Genomic DNA, 15,956 nt, shown 5'->3' on the forward strand with positions numbered 1-15,956 from the left:
CATTTTTGGACAAGTCTCCATACACCCCACCCTGAAACCCACCTAAAATGTCCTTCTCCCAACTCCCGTCCAAACATAACTTAGTTGATTCTTGCATAGAAAGCAATCAGACGAAACGAAGACACACCCATTATTCACACCCTCATCAAACATTTACTCCTATCGATCACATATTTTTAGCTATTGGTATGTTACCAGAATTACTCACAGCTGACCTAATCCCTATCCCATGGTCTGACCATAATGCTGTGTTCACCACCATCCTCTCCACTATACCTAAAGCACATGATCCTACTTGGTATCTCCCAGATATTATGCTCAAACATCCAACCCACCGTCTAATTATTGGACAAGCTTTGAAAGAGTATTTATCACTCAATACCAGCCCAGATATGCCTTCACTAACGCTTTGAGGAGCTCATAAGACCGTGTCGGGTGGTATATTTCAGAGACAATTTGCCTTATTTTAACGTTGCTCGAAAACTAGAATCTGAACTCAATACCCTTTCAAGATAATCCATCCTCAGTAACGAAAAACTCAATTAGATAAAGCCCGTATGGCTTATGAACTCTTTCTAACAGAATCTGTTGATAAATCTTTCAAACGTTCCAGACATACCTTTTTTATGAAATCCAACAAACCACGTACATACAACTCATTAAATAAATCATTCGAACCAATCCGCCTGAAACCATCAAAAGATGTACACATCAGTAAGCCTACTAAATATGTTTACAAATTTCACTCCCATCTAGCCTCTTTGTATGCGTCAACCAATGACTTTGACTCAAACGCAGCTGACACCTTCTTTTCCCGCATGAACCTACCAGAACTATCCCATGCCCAAAAACGTCTACTCAAAGAATCTATCACGGCAGCAGACCTAGCCAACGCTATTAAAGAATTAAAAATGAATAAAAGACCAGGTTCTGATGGATATTCGGCCTTATACTACCGAACATTTACAGAAACCCTCTCTCCCATTTCAGCCGAAGCCTTTATTGTAATACTGGATGGACAATCCTTTAGACAAGAATCGTTAACGGCCATTGTTTGCATGATCCCCAAGCCCCTCACTGATGACACCTCTTGTACAAATCATCGTCCCGTTTCCCTTCATAAATTTAGATATTAAAATACTAGCAAAAATCCTAGCAAAGTGCCTCAACAGAATCATAGGCAGTCTGGTCCACAGAGACAAAGTGGGCTTCATGCCGACTCGCCAAGCTGGTGACAATGTACGTCGGGCAGTTCTCCTAGCACATTTTGCCAAAACTCGACACATCCCTTCTCGTTTTCTTTCCCTTGACATCAAGAAGGCTTTTGATTCCGTATCCTGGTCATATTTGCATTACACTTTACCGAAATGGGGTTTTGGCCCACATTTTATAAAATGGATCGCAGCACTTTATGATAATCCTAGAGCGTACATAAAACATGTAGGTTACAAATCCAACTCCATTAATATAAAGAGAGGTACGCGACAAGGATGTCCACTTTCCCCCACCCCTGTTATTCGGCCTTTTAATAGAACCCCTAGCCCAACAAATCAGAATGGACCCAACGATCACCGGTATAGAGACAGGAGGACATCAACATAAGCTTTGTATGTTCGCAGATGACCTTGTTGTTCCTTTCATCTCCACAAGTCTCAGGCCCTAACCTCCTGCCCATTCTTAACAGGTTTGCGACATTTTCTGCCCTCTCAAACAATCCCATAAAAATGCTTGGCTATTAATATATCCCTCTCTAGGTTGGAAATAAATTTGGCAAAAATTGCGCTTCTATTTACTTGGGCTGAGAAGTCAATTCCTTACCTTGGAATTCACTTGACAGCCTCTTTTTCAGACCTCTTCTCAGCTAACTATCCCCCCAATCTTGAAACAGATTACAACTCTACTGAAGCAATGGTCTCTTCTTCCACTATCATGGATAGGCAAGATCAATGCAACAAAAATGCCAATTCTACCAAAACTGTTTACCTGTTTAGAGTCCTACCAATCCCGATTCCTTTCCTACTATTTAAGACTGGCCCATAAAAGATCAACGACATTCGTTTGGGGTTTCTCCAAACCTCCTATACCCTTACACACATTGTATCTCCCTAAAACAAGTGGAGGCCTCGGTTTCCCCAATTTTGCTAATTATTATAAAGCAGCACATATTGCCAGTCTTTCCAAGTACCACGCAACACAGGAAAGCCCGTTATGGGTGATCATAGAAGCATCAGAATGTGACCTTTTCTCAATCTCGAACTTATTATAGCTTCACCCCAAAGATCGTAGGGACTTGCGTAACCCCATCACCAAACATTATATATCCTTATGGGATAAACTCAAATTTAAACATTACCTGCAATCTTCACATAATCCTCTACTATCCTTCCTCAAAAATCCTGCCTTCTACTCAGCATGGGTCTCTCCCAAATCACTCAAAGTCTGGACATCCCTGGACATTCTTAGGCTATATAAACTTGTCACCTCCAATTCCTTTCTTCCTTTCCCAACTCTCAGTGAAACTTATAATCTATCACATTCTGAATTGTTCAGATATCTCCAAATTAAAAACTTCTTTATAAAGATCACCACCTCCATGTCCCAAACTACTAACTTTGAATCTATATGTATGAAAGACCCCCACTCTAGAGGAATGATTTCATCCCTATACACCTAACTTTCAATCAATCATGAACTGGACAAGCCATCCTATGCTCGGAAATGGGAGGAGGATCTGGGACGAACCTTGGATATTGCCAATTGGTCTGAGATCTAGTCTATAACCAAATCATTCTCACCCAATGTCTTGGCAATAGAAGCTAATTATAAAGTTTTAACCCGCTGGTACCTTGTGACTTCTAGAGTGGCCAAATTTGCACCCGCCCATTCAGCTCAATTCTTCTGTGGCTGCTCTGATCTAGGTACTCTCCTACACATCTGGTGGTCCTGCCCAATAGCTCAAACTTATTGGACAGAGATTTTTGAAATTGCCTCCAGAATGTTTAAACTAATGATACAACCAGATCCAGCCACTGCAATACTTCATTTGAAACCAAAATTGTTTAACACACATCCAATTCAAACTCTTTGCTCAACTCCTCACGGCTGCAAAACAAACAATTGCGAAAGCATGGAGGTCCCCCGCCTTGGTGAATTATCAAATTATCTGAAATAACGAAGATAGAAAGGCAACAGTCACTCAACTAACCACTCCTTACACCCAAGGTATGCAGAATACCATCTCTGAACACACAACACATGAAACCTTGAAGCAGATGGGCTACAGCAGCAAAAGACCACACCGGGTGCCACTCCTGTCAGCTAAGAACAGGAAACTGAATCTGCAATTGGCACACGATCACCAAAATTGGACAATAGAAGATTGGTCTGATGAGTCTGGATTTCGGCTGCGACATTCAGATGGTGGGGTCAGAATTTGGCACATGGATCCATCCTGCCTTGTATCACCGGTTCAGGCTAGTGGTGGTCGTGTAATGGTGTGGGGGATGGGCACACTTTGGGCCCCTTAGTACCAATTGAGCATGGTTTAAACACCACGGTCTACCTGAGTATTGTTGCTGACCATGGCCATCCCTTTACGACTACAGTGTCCCCATCTTCTGATGGCTCCTTCCAGCAGGATAATGAACCATCAAAGTCTGCTTACTCGTACCAAAGGAATGTAGGGTTGTAAACTGGCCAAGTCCTTAAAAGATCATATTGTTTCTTACAAAGGGAGTTTGCTTGGAGGTTGTCCATTCCTTACACACAAGTCTATACACTACGGCAGGCCTCTGTCTGATTATCTGACAAAGCCATCATGGGGGGAACGTTGTGGTGAAACAATATTTTTAGTTAAGTATTCTTGTCCAATTTTCTTTACCTGAATCTGTTTTTACATTTATTAGGAATATTAAGATAGGAATAAAAGTGACCCATTTTTTTTTTTAAAAGGACAGTGTCAAAATAAAAAAGAAAAAGTAAAATAAATAAGAAAAAAAAATTATGGTGCCCCGTCCTGCAGAGCTCGCATTAAGAAGCGAACGCATGCGTGCCCGCATATGAAAACGGTGTTCAAACCACACATGTGAGGTATCACCATGATTGTTAGAGCGAGAGCAATAATTCCAGCACTTGACCTCCTCTGTAACTCATAGCTGGCAACCTGTGAAAAATTTTATATGTCGCCTATGGAGATTTTTAAGGTTAAAACTTTGTCGCCATTCCACGAGCGGGGCGCAATTTTGAAGCGTGACATGTTGGGTATCTTTCACAATATAACAAAAAAAATTTGGCTAATGTAGCACTAACCACAGAAGGAGCTGCTGATTTATATCGGGCTGTTACCGTCACCTCTTTACCCGTAGTTTCACCAATACCAGAACTTACTTTAGACAATGTCTCTGTAGTAGTGCTGTGCGGCTCCACACAAGGTGATGTCTTCCCAGAATCCATGGCTATCCATTCTGAGAAGGTAAAAGTAGAAGCGACATCTTCACCCTGGGCCCACAATAATTCCTGTGACATTGTCTCAAACAAATCATCATCACCGGAGAGATCTGACATGGAATCTATCTCCGAATCTCTCAACTCTTCTGCTGGCAAATATTTACAAAGAGTCCCAGATATGTTCCCCTTTGATCTCTCACCCTTTCCTGTTGTGGACTTCCCCGGATCCATGCATTTCTCCGGCTCCGGTTCAGGTAGTCTCTGGGGTAGACCACGACCACGGCCACGGGAAGCCTTCACATATCCCACCTTCCTCGGGACAGGTGCAACGGGAATAGGTGTAGTGGAAGTAGAAACAAAAGTGATGTCCACTGATGAAGCCGTAACAGCGACATCTCCCTCAGGAACACTCACGGTAGCAGATGAGACTAAGGCCTGTTGCTCTCCAGCAGTAATGGCGGTAGTTTCCACTGTAGCCCAGTCCACTCGATAAGCACGGGGCGACATTGTAGGTTGCTCCACTGTGAATAAGTATTCTCCGCACTGCAAACATCGGACAAATGGACGGAGATGTATGGCCAGTCCTTCACACTTGTGGCAAAGCATGCCCAGCCCTTCAATATCTCCGACAGTGCATAACACGAACCGCCCCTGCGGCTTCAAACGAATGCCGGTATCTGTCAGCAGGGTTCCATTTAGCATAGCACCCGCAGTGGTACTTGTAGGAAACATCTTGGGCCCCACAGTTGACGGTATCAATGGAAAGGAAGACATGGCTGCACTCTGACCCTCTCAGTATGATCACAAGGCTTCTCTTCTCTTTTGGCGCCAGACACACACACACACACACACACGTTTTTTACGCAGCAACAAGCAGGTGTAGCTCCTCCCACTTGCTCCTCTGATCACGTAGCTCCCGGGCTTTTACTTCTCACCCGCAACCTACGCAGTCAGAAATGTAATCCTGCAGTTTAACCCCTTCTTCTCCTGGAAAAAGTGACAAAGTCCAGAAACCTCTTTTTTAGCATAGACTCTCGGTGAAATACTTCTCAGAGTTGCTTAGGGCGACGGCAAACAATCCCGGACGACGCCCCCACTTGTAGCACTAACCCCTGAAGAAGCTGCTGATTTATATCGGGCTGTTACCGTCACCTCTTTACCCGTAGTTTCACCAATACCAGAACTTAGAGTCCATGTTGAGCTTCGTATCCGACAATGTAGGCACCAGTCACTTAGTACTTTTTCAATGCTTTAATAGGAAGTAACTTGAAGAAGTAGCAGGAGAGGTAGAAGAAGAGTTGCAGGGAAGTTCAAATACCTTTTCTTTAGCACACCAAGGAATTTGGAATCTTGGGGATGAATATGCCTTCAGTCCAAGATTAAATCTTTGCCCGCCTGGATAGGTCCCTCTCACTGACCTAGCAGCCAGAGTGCAACACGAACAAAAAGTCTCTGCCACAGACTTGAAAAGAGCAATATAACTGTACGATCCTCTGCCACAGGATGTAGTAGTTTTAGATGGACAGCAACACCAGAACCTTTAAGCCGACCCGGCAGTACTTGTGCGATAGGTTAGACTAAGATGCATCCTCCAACTGAGTCACCAGGCCCCTCTTGAGACACCAGCATTCCGCTTGGTCCTCTCCAAAGATGGGTCCTCCCCTGGGTCTTCTCAATTGTCTGGCTTCTTCCCGCAGGACAGACAGCACAGGACCATCTCCGCAGCAGTAGGCCCCAGACAGGCTTCTGGGCCTACCTGCACAGCTGCAGCATCGCAGCCCTCCGGCGTGGAGGACCACGAAGTAGAACTTCCCGTCACATAACTTTAGGCCAGGAGGGCCAGCAGGTGAATAAGAAAGAAAAATGGCGTCTGCCCCTTAAATACCCTCTCCCAGTATGCATAGCAGTGGACCACCTCTGCCGAGTTACCTCTGGGAAAGAAGAGCACTCAATATACTTCAGCTTGTTGCTTTCCAAAACCGACCCATAGTGACAATGACACCTACAGGCAACAGTGTGGAACTGCGCGCAACACAGCCATGCTGGAACAGAGGCTAATTTAGCCATAGATTCATTCTGAACTATGTACAGAACAAATGACCCACTAAATTTACATATAAGCGGTAGATTAGAAATCTACCAGCGCTACACTAACTTTACTGCTGTTTTATTTTCTAATTCAAAAAAGTGTATTTTTTCCAAAAAAAGTGCCCTTGTAAGACCGCTGCGCAAATACGGTGTGACAGAAAGAATTGCAATGACCGCCATTTTATTGTCTAGGGTGTCTGAAAAAAATATATAATGTTTGGGGGTTCTAAGTAATTTTCTAGCAAAACAAAAAGATTTTAACTTAAACATCGAGTCTGAAAAATAGGCCCGGTCCTTTTTTCTATTGGTGGTAAAAGGAGCAGTGATTTTAATGATGCTCAAAATGAAACAATAGAAATTAAAAATTACAAAAAAAAAATTAAATATAGTACAGGGGGGGTCCCTTAGAGTGCCTGTAAAGTGCCACATCTGTACTGTGTATAGAACCTGATGATGAACACTTTACAGGCAGACTAAGGGCCCCCTAGGCACAGATAAAAATGAATAAACAAGCTCTAGAACTAATAAAATTAAAAGAATAAGTTAAAGATATGCAATTAGACTGGAGGAGAATGTTATATAAACTAGAAGACCAGGAGAACCAAAATAGAAGACAGAATTTAAGGATCCGTGCTTTACCAGAAGAAAGGGGAGAAGCTCTAAGAAAAATAATGAATAAAATATTTAACTCCCTATTGGATAAAGCGGTGGAGGACTGCCTCAAGATAGAAAGAGTCCATAGGATTAGAAAACCCCAAAATCTATCAGCAGAACTACCGGAGATGTCATAGTGAGATTTCAACTATATGAAGAAAAAGCACAAATATGGCGGAAAATCGGAAAATGAGAGGATGACCACCATTAAAATATGAAGGGGTAGATCTTCAAGTTTTTACAGATCTGGCACCAGAAACGTTGGCCAGGCAAAGACTCCTTAAACCCCTACTAGAGCAAATGTGAACAAAGAACATCAGATATAGTTGGGGTTTCCTGGCATGCCTAATAGGCCAAAAAGACGGGAGATCATTGAGATTAAAATTTCCAGAGGACCTATAAGAATTCCGTAACAAATTTGGATATACAAGCTCCGGTTATTCCAGGATGGTCAGAAGAAGAAACATCAACACAGAAGGAATAAAATGGCAAGAGCTGCAAGGAAGATCTAAAAATAAAAACAAAAATTGAGAATATTCCAGAGACTGGAGAACAACAGGTCTTTAGAGAAAAACAGAGCTTAAGTAGAATAGATTAGAAATAGAAGATTAAAGTGAAAAACTCCTAGCAGAAATAGGCAGTGGAGTGAGTGGGGGAATGCAAGTGGACTGGGGTGAACTCACGGAAGCGGGGTAAAAAGTTGATGGAGAAATGGGTCACTCGGATCGCCGACACACTCCCGGCCCACCCCCCTAATTTTTTTGGGGGGGGGGATGGAGGGGAGGCATGGTCAGAGTCTCACCCTAGAATAAGAGAATCACTGGTGGAGATGCAATACGGATCCACCTGTGGTTCTAGGGCTGGAATGGGGCCAAAGAGGGCAGGGAGGGTGGGAGGGGAAAGGTATCTCTCAGGATATAATAGAGGAAGTTCGTAGGCATCCTGGAGATCCCTATCTATGTGATCAACACTGATTGGATAATTTTTCTCCCAGACAGGTCAGAAATAGAGTGAAGGTTCAAGCGAATAGAGAGAATAGAAGGAGGAGAAAGGAGCTCTGTAATCAAAGATGACATCAATAAAATTTATATCATATAATGTTCACAGGCTTAATACACCAGCAAAGAGACATAAAATCTTAAAAGAGGTTAAACAGTATAAAGTTGGGTTTAGTGTTCCTTCAGGAGACGCATATCTCCCAGCTGTTTTCGAAAGATTACCCAATATGGTATTATGGGGATTCTACAACAAGAAGAGCAGAGGGGGTAGCTATTGGGGTGGCCAACGGAGTGCGGTTCATATTGGAGGAAGGGATGACAGATCCAGAAGGTCGATACCTCTTCCTAAAAGGAAAATTATGTGTAATGGAATGTACTCTGGCAAACATTTATTGCCCCAATAAGAACCCAACATTTTTTTTGAGGCAGGTCATGGGGAAGCTAATGGATTTTAAAAAGGGAAGCGTGAACAGGAGATTTAAATTTCTGCTTGGAACCAAGAATGGACAGTATTTTGAAATATTGTTCTAATTCCTCTTTTATTTTCTCTTCCTCTTCTTTACCCTGTATTAGTTCTTCATTTAATCTCCACGGGTACAGGGGACTAGGAATGTACAGCTGAAAATAATAAAAAATAAATTATATCAGTGTCAAATGCTGGACGTATGGAGAGTGCAGCATCCTAAGACACAGGACTATGCATTCTATTCCCCTGTGCACGGGACGTACTCAAGGATCGACTATATAATGGTCGAACACAGGTTATTAGATTTGGTTACGAAGACAAATATTGAAATAACAACATTGTCAGATCATTCCCCGGAGAGCATGGAAATGAAGATACCAGGAGCTAAAAAAAAATCGAACTCATGGAGATTAAATGAAGAACTAATACAGGGTAAAGAAGAGGAAGAGAAAATAAAAGAGGAATTAGAACAATATTTCAAAATAAATGACACAAAGGAGATAAGGGAGGCTACCCTTTGGGAGGACCATAAGGCCTATATTGGGGGCATCCTGATAGAGATAGGATCAAGGAAAGAAAAGGAAAGAAAAAAAATATGGAAGTATTAATAAAAGAAATCCATGAATTAGAACAAGGGCATAAAAAAATGTAGAAGAGGAGCAGTTCCAGGCACTAGTGATAAAAAGGAATGAACTAAAAGACCTATTGGACCAGGAGACGAGAAGGGCCTTTAATAGAATTGCAAAAGAAAGATATTTATGGGGAAATAAAACGGGGAAACACTTGGCAAGAATACTGAAGAGGAAAAAAATCTATAAATTATATATAAAAAAATCCAGAATAGTACCGGGGAGATGGAATTTTCAACAACAGAAATAGCGAAAGTGTTCCAGAATTTTTATGGGACATTATATTCAATAAAACAAAAGGGACAACAGGAAATAGAAAGAATGGAAAAGAGAAAAGAGTTCCTAAAAGGTGCCAGTTTACCCCAAGAAATAGAGAACAAGCTATCTGCCTTATAAAAACCTATAATAGAAGAAGAGATTAATACAGCTTTAAAAGACTCGGATTCGGGAAAAAGTCCAGGCCCAGATGGGTTTATGACCTAATATTTAAAACAATTTAAAGAAATTTTATTGCCAAAATTATGATCATATATGAACGGACTTGGAACAAATTACAAGATGAGAAGAGAAGCCCTGTAGGCCTCAATTACGATTATTCCAAAGGAGGGAAAAGATAGTACTTTAAATTACAGACCAATATCCCTCTTGAATGCAGACACAAAACTATTTGCAAAAGTATTAGCCACAAGGATGAAAGATCTGATGACCGAGTTGGTGCATGCGGACCAAGTGGGGTTCATCCCCGACAGAGAAGGAAGAGACAAGGGGATGAGAACATTGTTCTTGCTTCAGAAAATCAGAGAGGGAAATACCCCAGGTTACATAGTTACATAGTTAGGTTGAAAAAAGACACAAGTCCATCTAGTTCAACTAGGTCTACTCCTGTCAATAGATGCATAAAAAGCATTTGACAAGGTGGACTAGGGATTTACACCCTGGAAACCATGGGAATAGGTCCAAGGATGGTTCAATGGATCAAAGTATTACATAAACATCCTACGGCAATTGTAAAGGTCAACGGGGCTTAATCTTCCCCCTTTGAAATGTTCAACGGAACGAGACAGGGGTGCCCCCTATCACCGCTATTATTTGTGCTATCACTAGCACCCCTTCTGGCAATGATTAGGAACAACCCAGACACAGGAGGGATTAAGATAGGAGAGGAGGAGCATAAAATAGCAGCTTACGCTGATGATGTACTATTTTACATTTCTAATCCAAGGATTACAATGCTTAATTTAATGAAGATACTGAAATATTATGGAGAACTATCAAACTTAAAAAAAAAAAAAAAATTCTAAATCAGCGATCTTAAACATAAAGGTAAATAAATAGGAAGAATGGTGTCTACAACAAGAATTCCAAATTACATGGAAGCAGGGGCTGACTGACAACTCATGGAGCCCCCGGGCACTAGGGGATTACAGGGCCCCCAGGTTTAAAGATGGCCACCACAAAGCAGCCATCTTTCTGATGCAACATTAATGCGGCACAGCCTTTGTGGAGGCACACCTTGCTTGGTGACATGAAGAGTGGCAGGAAAAAATGAGCTGCCCTTTAATCAGATGCACAGTAGTTCTATTAATTGGTAATGGCACTCCCATGCATCTGCAAACGTGCACACTGAACTGGAATTTTTCATGGCTTTTCCATGTTGCTTGCGTGTAGGGCTGCCCATTGAAATGAATGGGCTGCCTTACACGTGATATGTGAAAAACGTGCACATGCTTGGTTGCACATGTACCATCACTATGAAAAATATAACAATCCTCCATAAACATAGATGGTTCTCTAATGATCAGTGTTCATGCAGTTGTGGTACCATGCAGATAGCCATGAACATTGTGTTATGATATGTTTATAGTTTATGTGGTGAGTGTACACTTTTCATTGTACAGGGTGTGCATAACACAGGGTTAAATGGAAAGGTCATAAATGAACTTCCCATTATCTGGGACATGCACAGAGTGATGGGGGGATGTTTCTGTAGCTAGATAGTGCTTAGTATAAAGTGTGCCTGCTTAGGAGATGTTTGTAAACTGGGGGGGGGTGCAATCTCTGCTGGATCCAACACACACAGTTACCTGCCATTTCAACCCTCCTTGTCACCTTACTTAACCCTTCACATGTTCCCACAGAAATTTCCTCCTGACATGAAACTTTGTAGTGTGTGCAGCTTACCTCCAGGACAACTTTCCTCACTCGCTCACCTCCCTCCCTGCATATAGCGTGCAATGTACCCCTACCCAATCACCGTGGCCCTCAAATTTGCCATGAACGCCCCATAATATTTGGTTCATTTGCAAACAATCGAACACCCGATGTTCGAGTCAAACTTAAGTTCAACTCGAACATCGGGACCATCCCTAGTGTGGGGTCCCCCCCCCATGAATTCCAGACCTTTTAGGTCTGGTATGAATTTTAAGGGGAATTAAAGGCCAAAATTAAAAAAAAAACAGCATGGGGTCCCCCCAAAAATCCATATCAGATCCTTATTTAAGCATGCAGCCTGGCAGGCTGAAAAAGGGGGGGGGTTTGAGCGAGCACCCCCCCCTGAACCATACCAGGCCACATGCCCTCAACAAGGGGGCCCCCCAGATCCCGCTTTCCCCCATAATGGACTTGTCAAAGTCATTTATTAAAAAAACAAAAAAACAACAACATAAAAACACAAAAAAAAATGTCCCCAGGTGTAGATCCATCATTAATCACGTCCATTGGGTGACAGTTCTTAAATGGGTAACGGGCGGGGCCACCCTATGATGTCACTGACCCAGCATGCACCGGTCAGTGATGTCACAAAGGGGCAGGGCCACCGACTGATGTCATCAGGTGGCCTTGCCCTTTACCTATTTAAGAACTGTCACCCTGGGGAGCAGGCATTCGCTGGTCAGCCTTTGACGCGTTAGGAGGTTTTTTTTTTGGGTCTGCTAGCGCGGCAAGCTTCATGATTGACAATGGGGGGCCGCCTTGTTAAAGGGGGCTTCCAGATTCCTATATGCCCCCCCACCAGCAGACCCCCCACAACCAATGGCCAGGGTTTTGGGGAAGAGGCCTTTGTCCCCATCAACATAGGGACAAGGTGCTTAGGAGGTGAGAGGGCAGAGGCCCCCCTACCCCAAAGCACCCTCACATGTTGAGGGCATGTGGCCTGGTATGGTTCAGGAGGGGAGGGGGTGCTTGCTCATCCCCCCTTTCCTGGCCTGCCAGGCAGCATGGAAGGATCCATGGCATGCCCCTCCTTTTTTTTTTAAATCCATACCAGATCTGAAGGGCCCCCACTGCTTTTTTCACTTTTTTTCAATTGCCAGCAATGCTTTTTTTTCATTCAGCTGTCAGCGGGGAAGCCCGTTGACAGCTGATTACTCGTCCAATCAGAGGTGTAACTAGAACCTTTAGGGCCCCGTTGCAAGAAACAATGATGGGCCCCCCTTCCATCCGAGCTCCAGGCTTCCAATTTTGTGAGGGTATCCATGGATATCCTCCCAAAACCGTGCTTCCCGCATGCCCCCTGGGACGTGCATCCAGCGCAATCACAGTGGCCCTTTACCATGTGATGTCAGCTGATCACATGTAAACAGACTTGCCGGTTATCCGCAGCCCTTTCCTCCCATGCTGTGTCTGTGTGAGGAAAGGACTGCCGTTAACTGTCAAGAACGTCAGTAAATTGTTTACACTGATAATCAGTGCCTCAATCATCAGTGCCATCTATCAGTGCCCATCAATGCCGCCTATCAGTGCCCATCAATGCCGCCTATAAGTGTTACCTATCAGTGCTCATTAATGCTGCCTATTAGTGCCCATCAAATCTGACTATCAGCACCACCTATCAGTGCTCATTATTGCAGCGTCCATCCATGCCACCTATCGGTACTCTTCAATACTGCCCATCAGTGCCCATCAATACTGCCTTAGTTCTGCCTATCAGTGTTCCTCAGTGCCCATCCGTGCAGCCTATGAGTTCTGCCTATCAGTGCTCATCAATGCCTCCTATCAGTGCAGCCTATCAGTGCCCCCTTTCAGTGCTCATCAGTGCCTCCTATCAGTGCCCCTATCAGTGCCTTCTTAGTGCCCCCTATCAGTGCCTCCCTTCAGTGCTCATCAGTAAATCCCATTGGTGCCTCCCATCGGTGCCCCCTATCAATGCTCATCAGTAATTCCTATCAGTGCCTCCCATCGGTGCCCCCTATCAGTGCCCCCTAGTGCCTTCTCAGTGCCCCCCATCAATGCCTCCTATCATTGCCCACCAGTGCCTCCCATCAGTGCCCCCTATCAGTGCCCCCTATCAGTGCCTCCCTTCAGTGCCCATCAGTAAATCCTATCAGCGCCTCCCATCGGTGTCACCTATCAGTGCCTCCCATTGGTGTCCCCAATCAGTGCCTCCCCTTCAGTGCTCATCAGTAAATCTTCTCAGTGCCCCCTATCAGTGCCCATCAGGGTCCTCTATCAGAGTCCTCTGTCTTCTCAGGACAGCACAGCTCTGAGCGGAGAGCGTGTCTCTCCAGTGGCATCACTAGGGTTGGTGTCACCCGGTGAGGAAATAATTGGTGTAATCTCCTCCACCAACTATAGCCCCCCCTCAGTACAGACCCCCCCTCCACTAACTGCAGACCCTCCTCTCAGTATAGACCCCCCACTAAGTACAGACCCCCCCTCTCGCAGTATAGATCCTGCTCACTAAGTACAGACCCCATCCATCAGTATAGCCCCCCCCTCATTGCAGACCCCCCATCTATCAGTATAGCCCCCTCTATCAGCATAGACTCCCATCTATCAGTGTAGACCCCCTTAGTGCAGACCCCCATCTATCAGTATAGACCCCCCTCAGTGCAGACCCTCATCTATCAGTATATACCCCCCTCTATCACTATAGACCCCAGTGTAGACCCCCCCTCCATCAGTGCAGACCTCCCCTCCATCATTGCAGACCCCCCTCCATCAGTGCAGACCTCCCCTCCCTCATTGGAGACCCCCGTTTATCAGTTTACATTCCCCCCTCAGTACAGACCCCCCTCCATCAGTGCAGACCTCCCCTCCCTCATTGCAGACCCCCCCTCCATCAGTTCACACCCCCCCCTCAGTACAGACCCCCCTCCATCAGTGCAGGCCCCCCACAATGCAGACCACCCCCCCTCCATCAGTGCAGACCCCCCCTCATTGCAGACCATCCCCCTCCATCAGCACACCCCCCTCAGTGCAGACCCCCCATCAATGCAGACCCCACTCAGTGCAGACCCCCACCCCATCAATGCAGACCCCCCTCAGTGCAGACCCCCACCCCATCAATGCAGACCCCCCCTCAGTGCAGACCCCCACCTCATCAATGCAGACCCCCCTTGGTGCAGACCCCCCTCCCTCCATCAATGCAGACCCCCCTCAGTGCAGACCCCCACCCCATCAATGCAGACCCCACTCAGTGCAGACTCCCATCCCTCCATCAATGCAGACCCCCCTCAGTGCAGACCCCCACCCCATCAATGCAGACCCACACCCCATCAATGCAGACCCCCCTCAGTGCAGACCCCCACCCCATCAATGCAGACCCCCCTTCAGTGCAGACCACTGTCCCACCATCAGTGCAGACCCCCCTCCCATAGTGTTCCCCCCAGCACATGTCTATTTGAATACAAACTTTACAGACCTCAGAACAGCGCAGGATAGGCACACCGGCATGTGTCCCTTGGACTCCTCCCCCTCCGTAACTAGAGAGGAGGGGAAGGCGGCTTTCCGTGTGTGCTCTCTCTCGCTTGGCGTGACAGAGGACACACAGCTGATCTTCTCCCCCCTCCCCTCTCCTGTGTGCTCCGCGGGCAGTAAAGTGTGAAGCTAAGGCGCTCACATTTCCCGCAGAGCACACAGGAGAGGGGAGGGGGGATATCAGCTGTGTGTCCTCTGTCATGCCGTGCGAGAGAGAACACACGAAGAGGGAAATAAAACAAACGATGCCGGTGTCTCTGCTGCTGTTAGATGAGAGACACGCTCAGCCTCAGAGCGCTGTGAAGAGCAACCCCGCTGGGCCCCCCCCACAGTGGCGGAATGCCGGGCCCCGTCGCAAGTGCGACTGTTGCGACCCCGGTAATTCTGCCACTGCATCCGATGTTAAGGATGCGGCAGCCGTATTTCTGGCCCCACTCTTAACTACTAGCTATTCACTGTGCCCTGGGCTTAGAATGCACTGTGCAGCAAACATCCCACCGAGCGCCCTGCAAATTTGGGTGTTTGCCGGATGGGCAAACAGACGATGTTCAGTCTAAACTTTTGCTCTGCCCGAACCGTTTGCCCAACACTAGTCTTGAATTCATAAAATTTCATAAACCAGAAAGGAGGTTCTTTTTTTTTTGTAATCTAAAATATACATTTTTTTAATTCCCTTTTAAAACTTCTGTTTTTTTTGTAATGTATAGGAAATGACCTATCAATATGTTGAATGAATAATTTCACATAGCATTAAATAAATATTCCGTGGGAACCTTGCCAAATGGTGGTTCCTCTGAAACCTGTTACCTTACAACTCAAGGCCAAAGTAAGGAAAAATAGTATAGTTTGATCAAGGTGACCTGATGTAAGGAGCTAAAATTGTCCTTATCGCAGAAAAGCTTTCACCTGATTGGTGGATTGGGTGTATATAAACCAGACAATCCTGTCCATTCTTTGCCGAACTTGATTCGTAGCAGA

Source organism: Aquarana catesbeiana, linkage group LG01 (assembly GCF_042186555.1).
Source record: "Aquarana catesbeiana isolate 2022-GZ linkage group LG01, ASM4218655v1, whole genome shotgun sequence".
Taxonomy (NCBI): Eukaryota; Metazoa; Chordata; class Amphibia; order Anura; family Ranidae; genus Aquarana; species Aquarana catesbeiana.